The 15,051-nt window shown below is 41.6% G+C and overlaps 1 protein-coding gene across 1 annotated transcript in view; it reads left to right on the top strand.

Moving 5' to 3' along the window:
* Window positions 1-15,051, top strand: part of CENPU (centromere protein U) — a 150,300-nt gene that overhangs the window by 120,410 nt on the left and 14,839 nt on the right. The window lies entirely within an intron of this gene.

Here is a 15,051-nt window from a genome sequence, read left to right as displayed (position 1 = left end):
GCTAGCTCCCACTAGTGTAGATATGTTTGTATTCTCTTTCAACAAGGCATACCAAGAGAACAAAGCACATTTGAAAATAGAAGTGAATTTAAAAGTGTCTCAAAATGACATGCTCTTTCTGAATCATACAAGTTTAATGTTGATTTTCCAATACCTTTAAATAAAGGTTAAAACATGTACAATTTAAAACAATATCCCCCCCCCCCCACCCTCAGCTTGTAAAACAAAATTTGCGATTACCTGATAAATTATTGTCTTTCTTGGCATGGAGAGTCCACACATCTATTCTAATTACAAGTGGGAATTCAAATCCTGGCCAGCAGGAGGAGGCAAAGAACACCCCAGCAAAGCTGTAAGTATCATTTCCACTTCCCATAAACCCCCAGTCATTCAGACGAGGGAATATGGAAAGAGAAGAGACACAAAGGGTATAGAGGTGCCTGAAGTTTAGAAAAAGACAAAAAGCCGTCTCAAAATTTAGATAAGGGCGGGTCGTGGACCCTCCATGCTAGGAAAGAAAAGATTTTATCAGGTAAGCATAAATTTTGTTTTCTTTCCAATGGCATGGAGAGTCCACAAATCTATTCTAATTACTAGTGGGAACCAATACCCAAGCTAGAGGACACAGAATAGTAGGGATGGAGAACAAGACAGGCGGACCTAAACAGAAGGCACCACCGCTTGAAGAACTTTCCTCCCAAAAGAAGCCTCAGCTGAGGCAAAAACATTGAATTTTAAGTATTTGGAAAAAAGTATGCAACAAGGACCAAGTGGCCGCCTTGCAGATTTGTTCCACAGAAGCCTCATTTTTAAAGGCCCAGGAAGAAGAGACAGCCATAGTTGAATGAGCTGTAATCCTCTCAAAAGGCTGTTGTCCAGCTGTCTCATAAGCCAACCGAATAACACTTCTCAACCAAAAGGAAAGAGTAGAAGAAGTGGCCTTCTGGCCCTTACCTTTACCAGAAAATACAATAAAAAGGGCAGTAGTTTGAGAAAAATCTCTATTTACCTGCAGATAGGACTTCAAAGCACGCACAACATCCAGGTTATGCAACAGATGTTCCTTATGAGAACAAGAATTAGGACAGAATGAAGGAACAACAATTTTCTGATTGATATTGCAGTCCGAAACCACCTTAGGAAGAAATCCCAATTTGGTACGGACCGCCTTATCCGCATGAAAAATAAAGTAAGGGGGATCACACTGCAGAGCCGAAAGCTCTGAGACTCTACGAGCAGAAGAAACAAAACCTTCCAAGACAATAACTTAAATATCAACAGAGTGCATTGACTCCAAGTGAAACCCCTAGATTCACACCAGTAAAGGTAAATACGCCACACCTTTTGCTAAATCTTGCTGGCTTATGAGCCTGAATCATGGTATCAATCACCCTTTCTGAAAAACCTCGTCTAGACAAGACTAGGCATTCAATCTCCAAGCAGTCGGCTTTAGAGGTTTGGATGTAGGAAAGGACCATGAAGTAGAAGGCCCTTCCTCAGAGGCAATTTCCACGGGGGGAAAAGACTACATCTTAACCAGGTCCGCAAACCAAATTCTGCGAGGCCAAGCTGGAGCGATTAGAATCACCGAAGCCTGCTGCTGTTTTATATGGGCGATCAACCGAGGAAGGAGGGCAAACGGAGGAAACATGTAAATTAGACCGGAGTCCCAAGGAACCGCCAGAGCGTCGACCAGAGCTGCTTGTGGATCCCTTGATCTTGATCCATATTTTGAAAGTTTGGTGTTTAGATGAGAAGCCATCAGATCCAACTCCGGAACTCCCCACTTGAGAGTTATCATTGAGAATACTTCCGGATTTAGGGCCCACTCCCCTGGATGAACAGTCTGCCTGCTCAGATGCTTCCCAGTTGTCCACCCCTGGGATGTGGATGGCAGAAATGAGACAATTGTGAGACTCCACCCACTAAATAACGCGAGTTACCTCCTTCATAGCTAAGGAACTCAGTTTTCCTCCCTAATAAACTGGACCAAACTCAGTTGAGGACAAGCTATCAGAGCAATGACGATTGCTTTCAACTCCAGGATATTTATTGGGAGGGCAGACTCCTCCTGAGTCCAAATTCCCTGAGCTCTTAAGGAACCTCCTAGCCTTTCACATCCTTTCACAACTCCAGGATATTTATTGGGAGGGCAGACTGCTCCTGAGTCCAAATTCCCTGAGCTCTTAAGGAACCTCCTAGCCTTTCACATCCTTGTGTGCCTTTCAATAGACTTCATAAACTAAACTCTGGTAACCTTAATCATATTCCTCTTACATCTAAAAACCCCTCCCCCTTCACTTGTGCACTCTGGAACTCTCGCTCTGTTTGCAACAAGCTCACTTCTATCCATGATCTCTTTAGCTCCCACTCTCTTAACCTCCTGGCTCTTACAGAAACCTGGCTCTCTGCTTCAGACACAGCATCCACTGCTGCACTGTCACATGGGGGTCTCCATTTCAGCCACACTCCTAGGTCTGGCAATAGACAAGGAGGTGGTGTCGGTATTTTACTTTCCTCTTCCAACAAATACAGCCCTTCTCTTCACTCACATTTTCTTCATTTGAAGCACACATGATTCGGTTATTCTCTCCCCTCTCTATACGTGTTGCAGTCATATACCGCCCCCCTGGCTCCCCAACTCAATTTTTAGATCACTTTGCTGCCTGGCTTCCTTATTTCCTTTCCTCAGACACCCCTGCCCTCATTCTTGGCGACTTTAACATCCCTCTTGATTATTTCTTTAACAGCTAGGGTTACACTTATAAAAACCATTCTGTTCCCCAAATTATTCTATCTCATACAAAATCTTCCAATCCCTATTCACAATAGGGATATAAAAAACTATAATAGGGCATGCTCTAACTTAATCTGGAAGGGTGCCAGAGTGCGTATCTCTGCCGTACGTCTCATGTGTAATAAAGAAGCGGCAGGTTTATCTCTTCCTAATTTACATTTCTATAGTTTGGCCGCACAGTTAAAGGTAGCGGTTGATTGGTTAACTCAATGTGATCAGGTTTCGCCAGTACTCTGGGAGACAGCTCTGGTGGCCCCTTTTCGGTTGGATGCTATCCTACATTGCCCTATGAATGCACTTCCATCCTCACTTTTTGCGCTCAGTACTTATAGGTATGTCATTCTAGCATGGCAAAAATGTTGCTCCCTTGTGGGCTGTTCACCCTATGTCTCCAAATATCTATCCATTACGGGGAACCCTAATTTTGCACCAGGATTGTCAGATAAAGTTTTCAGGGTATGGTCTTCTAAAGGATTGGTATTTGTCGCCCAAATGTTAGATGCGAATCTCGTGCCTTTAACCTTTTTTGAACTAAAACATGTATTTGGGCTTGAGAACAAAGATTTCTACGCCTATCTGCAGTTAAGACATTTTTTCTTTGAGTTAAAGCAAAATTATGGTATAGAGTGGGCTCTTTCGGTACTCCAACCTAAAATTAATAACTTTCAAGGAGGCCTATATTCTACATCTCCATTTTACAGCCTTCTGAATCAGGGGCCTTCAGTTCTTCAAAGAGAGTTCATAGCTGCAAAATGGAATAGGTTCTTCCCGGCGGTGAATAGTCAGGCCATCGAGAACACCTTTAAAATAATTGGGAAAAGCTGGGTACTGACGACGTGGAGAGAGACTCAAATTAAACTATCCTTTATGACATATTTGACCCCAATTAGGTTGACTAATTGGTATAGGATACAGACGGCGTGTCTCAAATGTTCCTCTCATACTGCTGATTTACTACATTGCTTTTGGAGTTGTCCTATGATTATTCAATTTTGGCGCAGGGTAGAATACTGGATACAGGCCTCTCTCAAGATAGATTTTCACTTTCAATCAATGCAGATTTTTTTTTAGTGCAGCCACAAATCGCCCCTAGAAACCTTAAATTAATTAATCAGATTATATTTATTGGTCGTAATATAATACTGAGAGCTTGGAAGGCAAAAGCAGCACCTAAATTAAATGAGCTTAAAAATGCGTTGATGATCCACTTTACACAAGAACAGTGGAACTTACAAAATGTTTCGGAAGGAAGGTTAGCCAAGTTCTTTAATCAATGGGGACCATTTATTTTATCTCTTCCAGTTGAAGTGCAAGTTAGGTTGGTTAAACCTTTTAGGGAGACCGCATACATGCAACTACAGGTATTGGCTGGTCATTTCCCCCGAATATGGTATAATACGGGAGAGTTGGAAAGGGACTGATTATAGTGGGGGGAGATAGGGCCCGGCAGGGGAGCGAACCCTTTTTTTTTTTTTTTTTTTTTGGGTCCAGAAATGCAGCAGCTGCTGCAATTTCCTGTTTGGAAATTAAATTGTGTCAGAATCAGAGTAATGTAGGGTCTTACCAGAACAAGCTGGATCTAGTTTGTAGGTTAAATGTATTCTCCCCAGTGGTCCCAAAAGAGACATAGCCATCAAACAAATTATTTTTTTTTATTTTTATTTTTTTTTATTTTTTTGTGTAATATATTTATTTTATGTGACTTTCTTTTTAGGGGTATTTGTTGCTTTTGTTAGATTGCATATATAGCTAGGTTGTTGTACAAAAGGTGTTTTTCAAGAATCGAGTTAAAAAGAGGAAAGCATTAGAAAAAAGGAAAAGTATTGAAGTGGGAATGCAGATAAGTGTACTATATTTCTTACAAGGGGGCTGGTAATTTGCCAAAATGAATCAGCTTTGTTTTGTTAACTGTTTTGTTTTGTTTTATAATATGTTATATCCAGCCCTGCGTGGCAGAAAGAGGTGGATTTCTGTTATGTGTACACTTATTTTGTGTTAAATAAATATTAAAAAAAAAAAAACATCCCTCTTGACAATCCCACTGCCTCCTCTGCAAAACAACTTCTTCAACTGGCTTCCTCTTTCGGCCTGTCACAATGGACTGACTTTCCCACTCACAAAGATGGTCATTCCCTTGATCTGATTTTCACCTATCAATGCACTCTTTCAAATTTAACAAACTCCCTTTTCCTCTCTCTGACCATCATCTCCTAACTTGCAACATCACTTCCCTACCTACAACTCCCCCTCCCTCTACCCCTCATACCAAACTTCACAGAAGCACTAAGTCACTAGATCTGCATCAGCTCGCTAGCTCTCTCAAACCTCTCCTCTCATCCATCACCTCCTTTTCCTGCCCTGACCAATCTATCTGCCAGTATAATTCCACCCTTACATCGGTCATTGACACTCTGGCCCCTTCAACCTTAGCTCAGAAACCACACTCTCATCCTCAGCCCTGGCATACTCCTCTGACACGATACCTACGCAGATGCTCCCGTACTGCTGAGCGACATTGGAGGAAATCTTGGAGTTCAGCTGACTTTCTTCACTACAGGTTCTTCCTGAACTCCGACTATTCTGCCCTTTAATCTTTATAAGCAACAATATTTTTCTAATCTCATCTCTACTCTTTCCTCTAACCCTAAACGTCTGTTCTCCATGTTCAACACTCTTCTCCGCCCACCGCCACCTCCTAACACAACCTCTCTCTCAGCTCAAGATTTTGCAAACCACTTCAACAACAAAATTGACTCCATCAGAAGTGAAATCAGCTCTCAACATACTTCCAATCTCCCACCCCATCAAAAGCTCACGATCACCCAAAACCCAAATATCCAAAAATGCAGCTCTTTTGCCCCTGTTAATGAGGATGAAGTTTCTGCCCTTATACTGTCCCCTCACCCCCATACTCACACACATTTTCAACCTCTCCCTCTGCACTTGTATATTTCCCTCATCGCTAAAATATGCACTGGTCACACCTATCCTCAAAAAACCTTCCCTTGATCCAACCTCCCCTTCCAATTACCGCCCTATTTCCCTACTCCCTCTTGCCTCAAAGCTCCTCGAAAAGCTAGTTTACGCACGTCTATCCCATTTCCTTACATTAAACTCTCTTCTTGATCCACTGCAATCTGGATTTCGTTCCCATCACTCTACAGAGACGGCAATTGTCAAGGTTACCAATGACCTACTTACAGCAAAATCCAAAGGCCACTTCTCTCTGCTTATCCTCCTTGACCTGTCTGCAGCCTTCGACACTGTTGACCACCCTCTTCTGCTCCAAACCCTCCAACTTCGGCATCTGTGACACAGCTCTCTTGTGGTTCTCTTCCTATCTGACTAACCGTACATTTAGTGTAGCCTTCTCCGGAGCATCCTCTGCCCCGTTACAACTTTCTGTTGGGGTACCTCAAAGCTCTGTCCTTGGTCCCCTTCTCTTTTCAATCTACACGTCGTCACTAGGTTCCTTAATAAAGTCCCATGGCTTTCAATACCATTTGTATGCCGATGACACCCAAATCTAACTCTCTGCACCAGACCTACCTCCTTCCTTACTAACCCGTGTCACTAACTGTCTTTCTCACATCTCATCTTGGATGTCCTCTCACTACCTTAAGCTAAATCTCTCCAAAACTGAACTCCTTATCTTTCCCCCTTCTTCCAATGTCTCCACCCCCAAAATTTCTATAACTGTTGATAATTCCATCATTACCCCTACCCCGCACGCCCGATGTCTTGGGGTCACACTTGACTCAGATCTTTCCTTCACTCCTCACATTCAGTCCTTGGCTAAAGCCTGCCGCTTCCACCTTAAAAACATTGCTAAAATTAGACATTTCCTTACACAAGATACAACCAAGATTTTAATCTACTCTCTTATGCTTTCCTGCCTTGACTACTGCAATTCCGTCCTCTCTCTGGTCTACCTAGCTGCCGCATAGCTCCTTTGCAATCCATTATGAATGCCTCTGCCAGGCTCATCTTGCTTACTCGTCGCTCTTTATCTGCTGCACCTCTATGCCAATCCCTTCACTGGCTTCCACTTGCCTCTAGGATTAAACATAAAATCCTCACCCTGACATATAAAGCTCTCAACTGCACTGCTCCCCCCTACATCTCAGAACTTGTCTCTAGATACTCTCCCTCCCGTCCCCTTCGATCAGCTCAGGATCTCCTCCTCTCTTGTTACTTCCTCACATTCATGTTTACAGGACTTCTCCAGACTGGCCCCCATCTTGTGGAATTCCCTGCCTCGCTCCATAAGACTCTCCCCTAGTTTTAACAGCTTCAAGCACTCCCTAAAAACTCTACTATTCAGGGATGCATACAACCAACACTAACCTTCCCTAATGCCATTGCTTTCCCCTTGAACCCCTTAGAATGTAAGCCTATGGGCCCAGCTGTTTACAGATCACTTCATAAGAGCTGACTACAACAGTGAAACTCTCGGCAGGGCCCTCTACCCACTTGACCCCTACAAAAGCTATCCTGTACACCGACTATGTTTACAGCGCTGCGGAATCTGTTGGCGCTCTACAAATACCTGATAATAATAATAATAACTCCAACCTGCACCCCAGCCTGAAAGGCTGGCATTCGTGGTCACAATCTCCCAAGATGGTCTCAGGAAGCATGTGCCCTGGGACAGATGGTCTTGAGAGAGCCACCAAGACAGAGATTCCCTCGTCTGGACGTCTAAGACTATCCTCTGAGAGAGGTCTGAGTGGTCTCCTTTCCATTGTCTGAGCATGTGTAACTGTAGAGGTCTGAGATGGAAATGAGCAAAAGGAATAATGTCCATGGAAGCCACCATTAGACCAATGACTTCCATACACAGTGCCACTGATGGAAAGGACTGAAGAGAAAGACAGGCAGCAAGAAGCTTGGATTTTCTGACCTCCATCAAGAAAATCTTTATGAAGAGCAAGTCTATGATCGTCCCCAAGTAACATACCCTGGTATTTGGCATCAATGAACTCTTTTCCAGATTCACCTTCCACCCGTGAGAGCGGAGAATCGACAATAGGAAATCCGTATGGGATCTTGCTAAATGAAAAGATGGTGCCTGAACCAAGATATCATCCAGGTACGGTGCCACCGCAATTCCTTGAGATCTGGCCACTGCCAGAAGAGCCCCTAGAACCTTTGTAAAGATTTGTGGGGCAGTGGCTAGGCCGAAAGGCAGGGCTACAAATTAGAAGTGTTTGTCCAGAAAGGCAAACCGCAGGAATTAGAAATAATCCTTGTGGATAGGAACATGAAGATATGCGTCCTTGAGGTAGTCATGTACTGACCGTCCTGAACCAAATGGAGAATAGACCGGATAGTCCCCATTTTGAAGGACTGAACTTTGAGAAATTTGTTTAGACACTTGAGGTCTAAAATGGGTCGAAAAGTTCCCTCTTTCTTGGGATCCACGAATGGGTTGGAATAGAATCCTTAACCCTGTTCCGCCATAGGAACTGGGACAATCACTCCTAGAGAAGCAAGATCCTTGACACAGTTTAAGAAAGCCTCTCTCTTTATCTGGACTGCAGATAATCTTGACAGGAGAAATCTGCTTCTGTGGGGGCAAGATTTGAATTCTATCCTGTATCCTTGGGAGACTACAGTCACTGCCAAAGGATCGGGGACATTGCAAATCCAAGCCTGCTGAAAGAAGGAAAGCCTGCCCCCTACTTGACTGGATCAAGGGCGGACCCTTCATGCTGATTTATTCTCAAAGGAAGGCTTTTTGGATTGCTTACCCTTATTCCAAGGCTGGTTAGACCTCCATGAAGTCTTGGCTTGCTCAGATTTGGAAGAAGAGGAGGATTTCTGTCCCTTGAAGTTGCGAAAGGAACAAAAATTAGAATTTTGGCGACCCTTGGGTCTACCGTTCTTGTCCTGTGGTAGAAAAGCTCCCTTTCCACCAATGACCATGGAAATGATTTCAGCCAGACCAGGACCAAATAAAGTCTTGCCTTTAAAGGGCAGAGACAGAAGTTTAGACTTGAATACCACGTCAGTAGACCAATAATTTAGCCACAGAGCTCTGCGAGATAGAACGGAAAAGCTAGAAATCTTTGCCCCCAAACAAACTACTTGCATGCTGACATCACAGATAAAGGTATTAGGTATTTAAAGCCTTGATCCTGTCCTGGATCTCCTCTATTGTAGTCTCCTCCGAAATCAGATCGAACAAGGAGTCGTACCAATATGAGGCCGCACCAGAAACTGTCGCAATACTAGCAACAGGTTGCCATTGAAGACCCTGGTGTAGAAACATTTTTCTTAAGTAACCTTCCAGTTTCCTATCCATAGGGTCCTTAAAGTGATGGTAAAGTTGGGCTGTGTGTTATAGGTAGTTAGCTTAAATACAATATATATAATAAAATCGCTAAGTTTATTTAATTTTTAATCTATTCCTAAATATTTAAATTTGGTATATTAGTTGTAGCTCCTTACCTCTCCTTCCTCCACCCCTTTCCATTTCCAAGTTCTGTGATGTAGAGAGCTCTCTTCGTAGGCATCCAAGGTCCCTCCTGAGATTACCAGTGGTGCGCATGCCCAATTCCCTTCTATATGCTCTGTCACAGAGCGAGGTATCAGAAGAAAAATTAAGAGCATGCGCGATGGATCAAAGGGGTGTTTTGTGTGGGGAGTTGGCCTCCTAAAGGCCAGGAAATTAATTGGGCAGATGAGGAACGTCACTCAAAGAAAAATGAGTATATCGGCTCCGGGAGGAGAAGGGGTATGTGAAAATAAGATCGATTATCTGTAATAAAACTTTTATTTTAAAATATAAAAAAAAATCATGAATGAAAGTGGGGTTTTAATTATAATACTATTTACATGGATATGTGCCATACCCATCGAGTTTACCATCACTGTAAAGGAGGTACTATCCTCTAGAGGAATAGTGGATCCCTTGGCAAAAGTGGGTATAGCGCCCTCTACTTTAGAAACAGTGCGCCAAAGATCTCGCATAGAGTCAGCAACAGGAAACACCTTTTTATGTAATGTAATGTATGTAATGTATTGGGTACTTGTAAAGCGCGGCTAATCACCCGTAAGGGTTTCAAGGCGCTGCTCATTTTATCGACCTTGGAAGGATGAAAGGCTGAGTGGACCTTGCCGGGGATCGAACCTGCAACCCTTGGGTTGCTACAGAGCCACATTGCCTTAGCATGCTAAGCTATCTGTCCGGAAACATCTTTTTAAAAACAGGAGATGGGGGAAAAAGGAACACCCGGCTTCTTTCATTCCTGATATATAATGTTAGACATGCGATCTGAAACAGGAAATACTTCCACAGATTTGGGTTTGACATCAAAGACTCTGTTGAGTTTATTAGCCTTTTTAGGAGTCTTTGCAACTGTAGTTTCAGAGCCCTCCAAAGTAGCTAGAACCTCTTTCAAAAGTAAACGGAGGTGTTCAAGCTTAAATCTAAAATTTACCTCCTCTGAGTCTGCTGTACTGGCAACAGCAGATTCAGAATCAGAGATCTCGCCCTCAGAAGCCACGGAGGAATGATCCTCCTCAGATAACAGAGATAGACTGACTAAAGCAGCCTTGGCAGAATCAGAACTACTTGATTTAGAAGTGTTCTCAGATTTTCTTTCTCTCTTACTAGCAATAGGTGTAAGGCACTCGGGGCTGCAAAGACGGCAGAAGTCAGTTGCACAGCAAAATCACCAGGTAAATATACACCCCTAGGAACTGACTGAAAGGAACCACAGGGCACTGCTTGTGAAATTGCCACAGATAGGGGACGTCTGAGGAGAAAGTTGAGTTATGTCATGGACAACAATATCCTGAGAGACAGATGAGAGTTACATTTCATTCACACATATGGAACAAAACTGCACAGGAGGAATAATCTGAGCCTCAAAACCATACAAACATTTGTCAAAGGACATAGCTAAATTCTTATCAGAGTCTATAATGTTTAAATATTGGTTCCCAGGAGCAATAATTTATAAGATCTATATATTTAAAAAAAGAATCCCTTAAACCACTCCTTATTTATTTTTTTTATATAATTTTTATTGAGGTTAAATATGCAATATAACAGACAGGTGTCATACATAAGTACAAAGAAAGGAACACATCAGTCCAAAAAGTATAATCATATCCGTTACATCACGATTTTGTTAAACAGGCTAAAACTAAACCTCACATTTTCTATATTTTCTTGGGGAGATGAAATTGCCCTCCTCAATCTTAAGAGGACCCTTACGGGCCTCAATCAATTATTACAACATTAGATCTGTAGGAGGACAAGACTATTAACATTAACACAATATTGAACAGAAGAAAAATATATAAAAGATAAACCCACATAAAATATTTGCCAGTAGAATATGAATAACCTTTCATATACAGTAATTCAATAAAAATCTACTATCTCGTAGTTATGTATGTTGAGTGGCATGGCGAAATGTGCAGGCATGTATTATTGGGTTTGAACCTTTGAACTTAACTTGTAAATGAAAACCACTCCTTATTTTAAACCAAAATGAGAGATTGCAAATAAGCTTCAAATAGCAGGCTGCTAAGGGCAAATAAAGGTCTCAGCCCAATTATTGACCAACATCCCTCTCTCTAAAGCCAGCCTCAGACTAAAAGGAGAACATTTTTAACCCGTTCATGACCTTAGGTTCCATTGCTGTAAGTGCCCTGTCAGTGCTGCCTAAATTACTTTTATCCCCAAATAAAAAAAGATAATTAGGTCCCCATTAGATCCAAAAGTGCTGACTCCTCACTTAGAAGGCAAAAGCACTTACCTGTGGATCTAGCTGTGGGGCAGGAACAGCTTCTCTCAGGTATGACAGACTCAGCTGACCTCTGACAGGGACCTGTACAAAAAGAAAAGCAGAGTAACCAACCCTGGTTTTCTATATAGGGGTAGGATAACCATTGGAAGGGAAGCAAGGACTACCCCGCCATCTTTCAACTGCTAAACAGCAACCATAACGCTTACTAAAGAGGATTACATGGACACAACATAGCCCCAATCCTTGCTTGCAGGGAAACTACCCATAAAAGGATTAAATATCTTTAGACACCATCTTCGCACATCCTCCTGATGTACAAGGCAAAGAATGACTGGGGGTTTATGGAAAGTGGGAGTGATACTTAAAGCTTTGCTGGGGTGTTCTTTGCCTCCTCCTGGTGGCCAGGAGTTGAATTCCCACTAGTAATTAGAATGGACTTGTGGACTCTCCATGCCATTGGCAAGAAAATAATATTAATAATAAAAGTTGTGGCCCTATCACAGTGTGTGAGAAAGAACAATAGCATTATCACATTATGCTAATTGGACACTAGTATTAGTAGTACTGACTGTTGATAGTCTTTCACAGGTGCTGTTCTGCTTCGAGGAGCCGTGCACGCTTTTTTTGTGTGTAAAGCTTTACACACAAAGCACGGTCTCAGGTTGCCGGTGACGTCAGCGGCACTTAATGCGCATGAGTTTTCCAAGAAAACCGCATATACGTATATGCAGTTTTCTTGGCCACCCACAGAATCATGGAGGACAAGGAAAGCTTTAGAAATTTTAAAAAGCTTGTTCTACCAGAATATGCAGCGGATTTTAAAAATCTAAGTATAAAAATGCTTTTTATAGTTTAATCTACAAAGATATGTTGAAATCCAGCAACATAGACTGGTCCTTTTAAGGCACAATGTCCATTGTCATGAAAACTGTTATTTAAGAAAAACATGGTATTGATGCACTGGGAATGTATATATAATGTTTCATATTTCTAGTGTTATCACTGTTAGATTATATCCCTCCCCAACATAGAGTTGTTGGCCTTTAAGGGGGGAGTAGAAATCCATAAACTCTTTCCTCCTTTGTTTTGTTCTGTTCTCTGGACAGGGCAGAAAGTTAGATAGTTTGGTGATCAAGCAATCAGTTTATATTATGCACTGACTCCTGGGACGTTTGTTCTCTGCTTGTGCTAATGCCATGTGTATACTTATGCTTCCATATGCAGTATTGTTGTTAGCACATTTGTCATGCACTGATGTTCTCCACCAGTTTTTTCATGACAATTTATGCTTAGGCGCCACTCCAGTTTTTGTTCACCAGTTTGCTTGTCAGTGCTGAGACACATTTTTTATACCAGCATCATACGTCATTTTGTGGTGCACCATTATATGCACCTATAGTTGTTTTACAAGGTCTACACCACCTCTGTTATAAATGCACAAGTACTGGATTCATCAGCAGGGGCATCATTAGCATTTGCAGGGCCCTGGGCAAGACATTCTCATTGAATGGTGCCTGTCTTCTTATTCATCTAGTATTTCATTTGTGCTGCTCTGTAGTCTTTCATTCCCCTCTTCAGAGAGATTTGTCCACCTCCTATGTATTTCTACACTTTGTGCTTCCTGTAAAGAAGCCGTTTAGCAACACCCAGCCTTCATCAAATAAGAAATAGAAATCATACACGTACTTCGTTTTGTTTCACCAAATTAGTCATCCTTTGTCTATATTATTGAAATGAAGACAAATATACAAGTCTATAAGACTAATAGACTTCTGAATTACGAGTGTGATCTATTGAGTGATCTGAGTACAACATATTACTGTTATGTGCTTTTAATTGATATATTATTAAGATACATTATTTATTTTTGCTTGTCATAATATTGTTCTTTAATTTCTCAATAAAGGGGAATAAAAAACAATACTTCTAAATAACTCAATAGGCCAGTCACATATTTCTTCTGTTAAGTGTGATCAGTCCACGGGTCATCATTACTTCTGGGATATTACTCCTTCCCAACAGGAAGTGCAAGAGGATTCACCCAGCAGAGCTGCATATAGCTCCTCCCCTCTACGTCACCCCCAGTCATTCTCTTGCACCCAACGACTAGATAGGATGTGTGAGAGGACTATGGTGATTTTATTTAGTTTTATTTCTTCAATCAAAAGTTTTTTTTTTTTTTAATAGCACCGGAGTGTGTTATTCCTTCTCTGGTGGAGTTTGAAGAAGAATCTACCAGAGTTTTTATTATGATTTTAGCCGGAGTTGTTAAGATCATATTGCTGTTTCTCGGCCATCTGAGGAGAGGTAAACTTCAGATCAGGGGACAGCGGGCAGTTTAATCTGCAAAGAGGTATGTAGCAGTTTTTATTTTCTGACAATGGAATTGATGAGAAAATCCTGCCATACCGACATAATATCATGTATGTATATTTAACATTTGAGTATTCTGGGGAATGGTACTTCACTGGAATTACACTGTGTATATAAGACTTTAGCCTAATTGCAAAGCAACAGGTTTTTTAATAACTCTTAATTTATGTTTAACGTTTTTGCTGGAATGTAAAATCGTTTTCATTTTCTGAGGTACTGGGTGAATAAAATGTTTGGGCACTATTTTTCCACTTGGCAGTTGCTTGATCTAATTATGACAGTTTACTGATCTCTCTCACTGTTGTGTGTGAGGGGGAGGGACCTTTTTTTTTGGCGCTTTTGCTACGCATCAAAAATTTCAGTCAGAAGCTCATTGTTTTTTCCTGCATGTTCCGGTTTATCTCTACAGAACTCAGGGGTCTTCAAAGCTTGTTTGAGGGAAGTAATCTAACAGAGCTGTGAGATTATAGTTGACTGTGATAAAAAACGTTTATTCTTTAACTTTTTTATGCCATCAGGGTTAGTTTTTCTTTGCTAATGGGAACAAACCTTTGCTAAATTGTGTTTTGTTTTTCAAAGTTTATTGATTTCAACTGTTATATATCTTTCAGTGCTTCTTAAAGCACAGTACGTTTTTTCATTGTGTTTTACTTGAATAATATTTCCAAGTTGCAAGTTTATTTGCTAGTGTGTTAAACATGTCTGATTCAGAGGATGAGACCTGTACTATTTGTGCCAACGCCAAAGTGGAGCCCAATAGAAATTTATGTACTAACTGTATTGATGCTACTTTAAATAAAAGTCAATCTGTACAAATTGAACAAATTTCACCAAACAACGAGGGGAGAGTTATGCCGACTAACTCGCCTCACGTGACAGTACCTGCATCTCCCGCTCGGGAGGTGCGCGATATGGTGGCGCCCAGTACATCTGGGCGGCCATTACAAATAACATTACAAGATATGGCTACTGTTATGACTGAGGTTTTGGCTAAATTACCAGAACTAAGAGGCAAGCGTGATCACTCTGGGGTGAGAACAGAGTGCGCTGATAATGCTAGGGCCATGTCAGATACTGCGTCACAACTTGCAGAACATGAGGACGGAGAGCTTCATT

Source organism: Bombina bombina, chromosome 2 (assembly GCF_027579735.1).
Source record: "Bombina bombina isolate aBomBom1 chromosome 2, aBomBom1.pri, whole genome shotgun sequence".
In the NCBI taxonomy this organism is placed as follows: Eukaryota; Metazoa; Chordata; class Amphibia; order Anura; family Bombinatoridae; genus Bombina; species Bombina bombina.
This window is presented reverse-complemented; position numbering and strand designations above follow the sequence as displayed.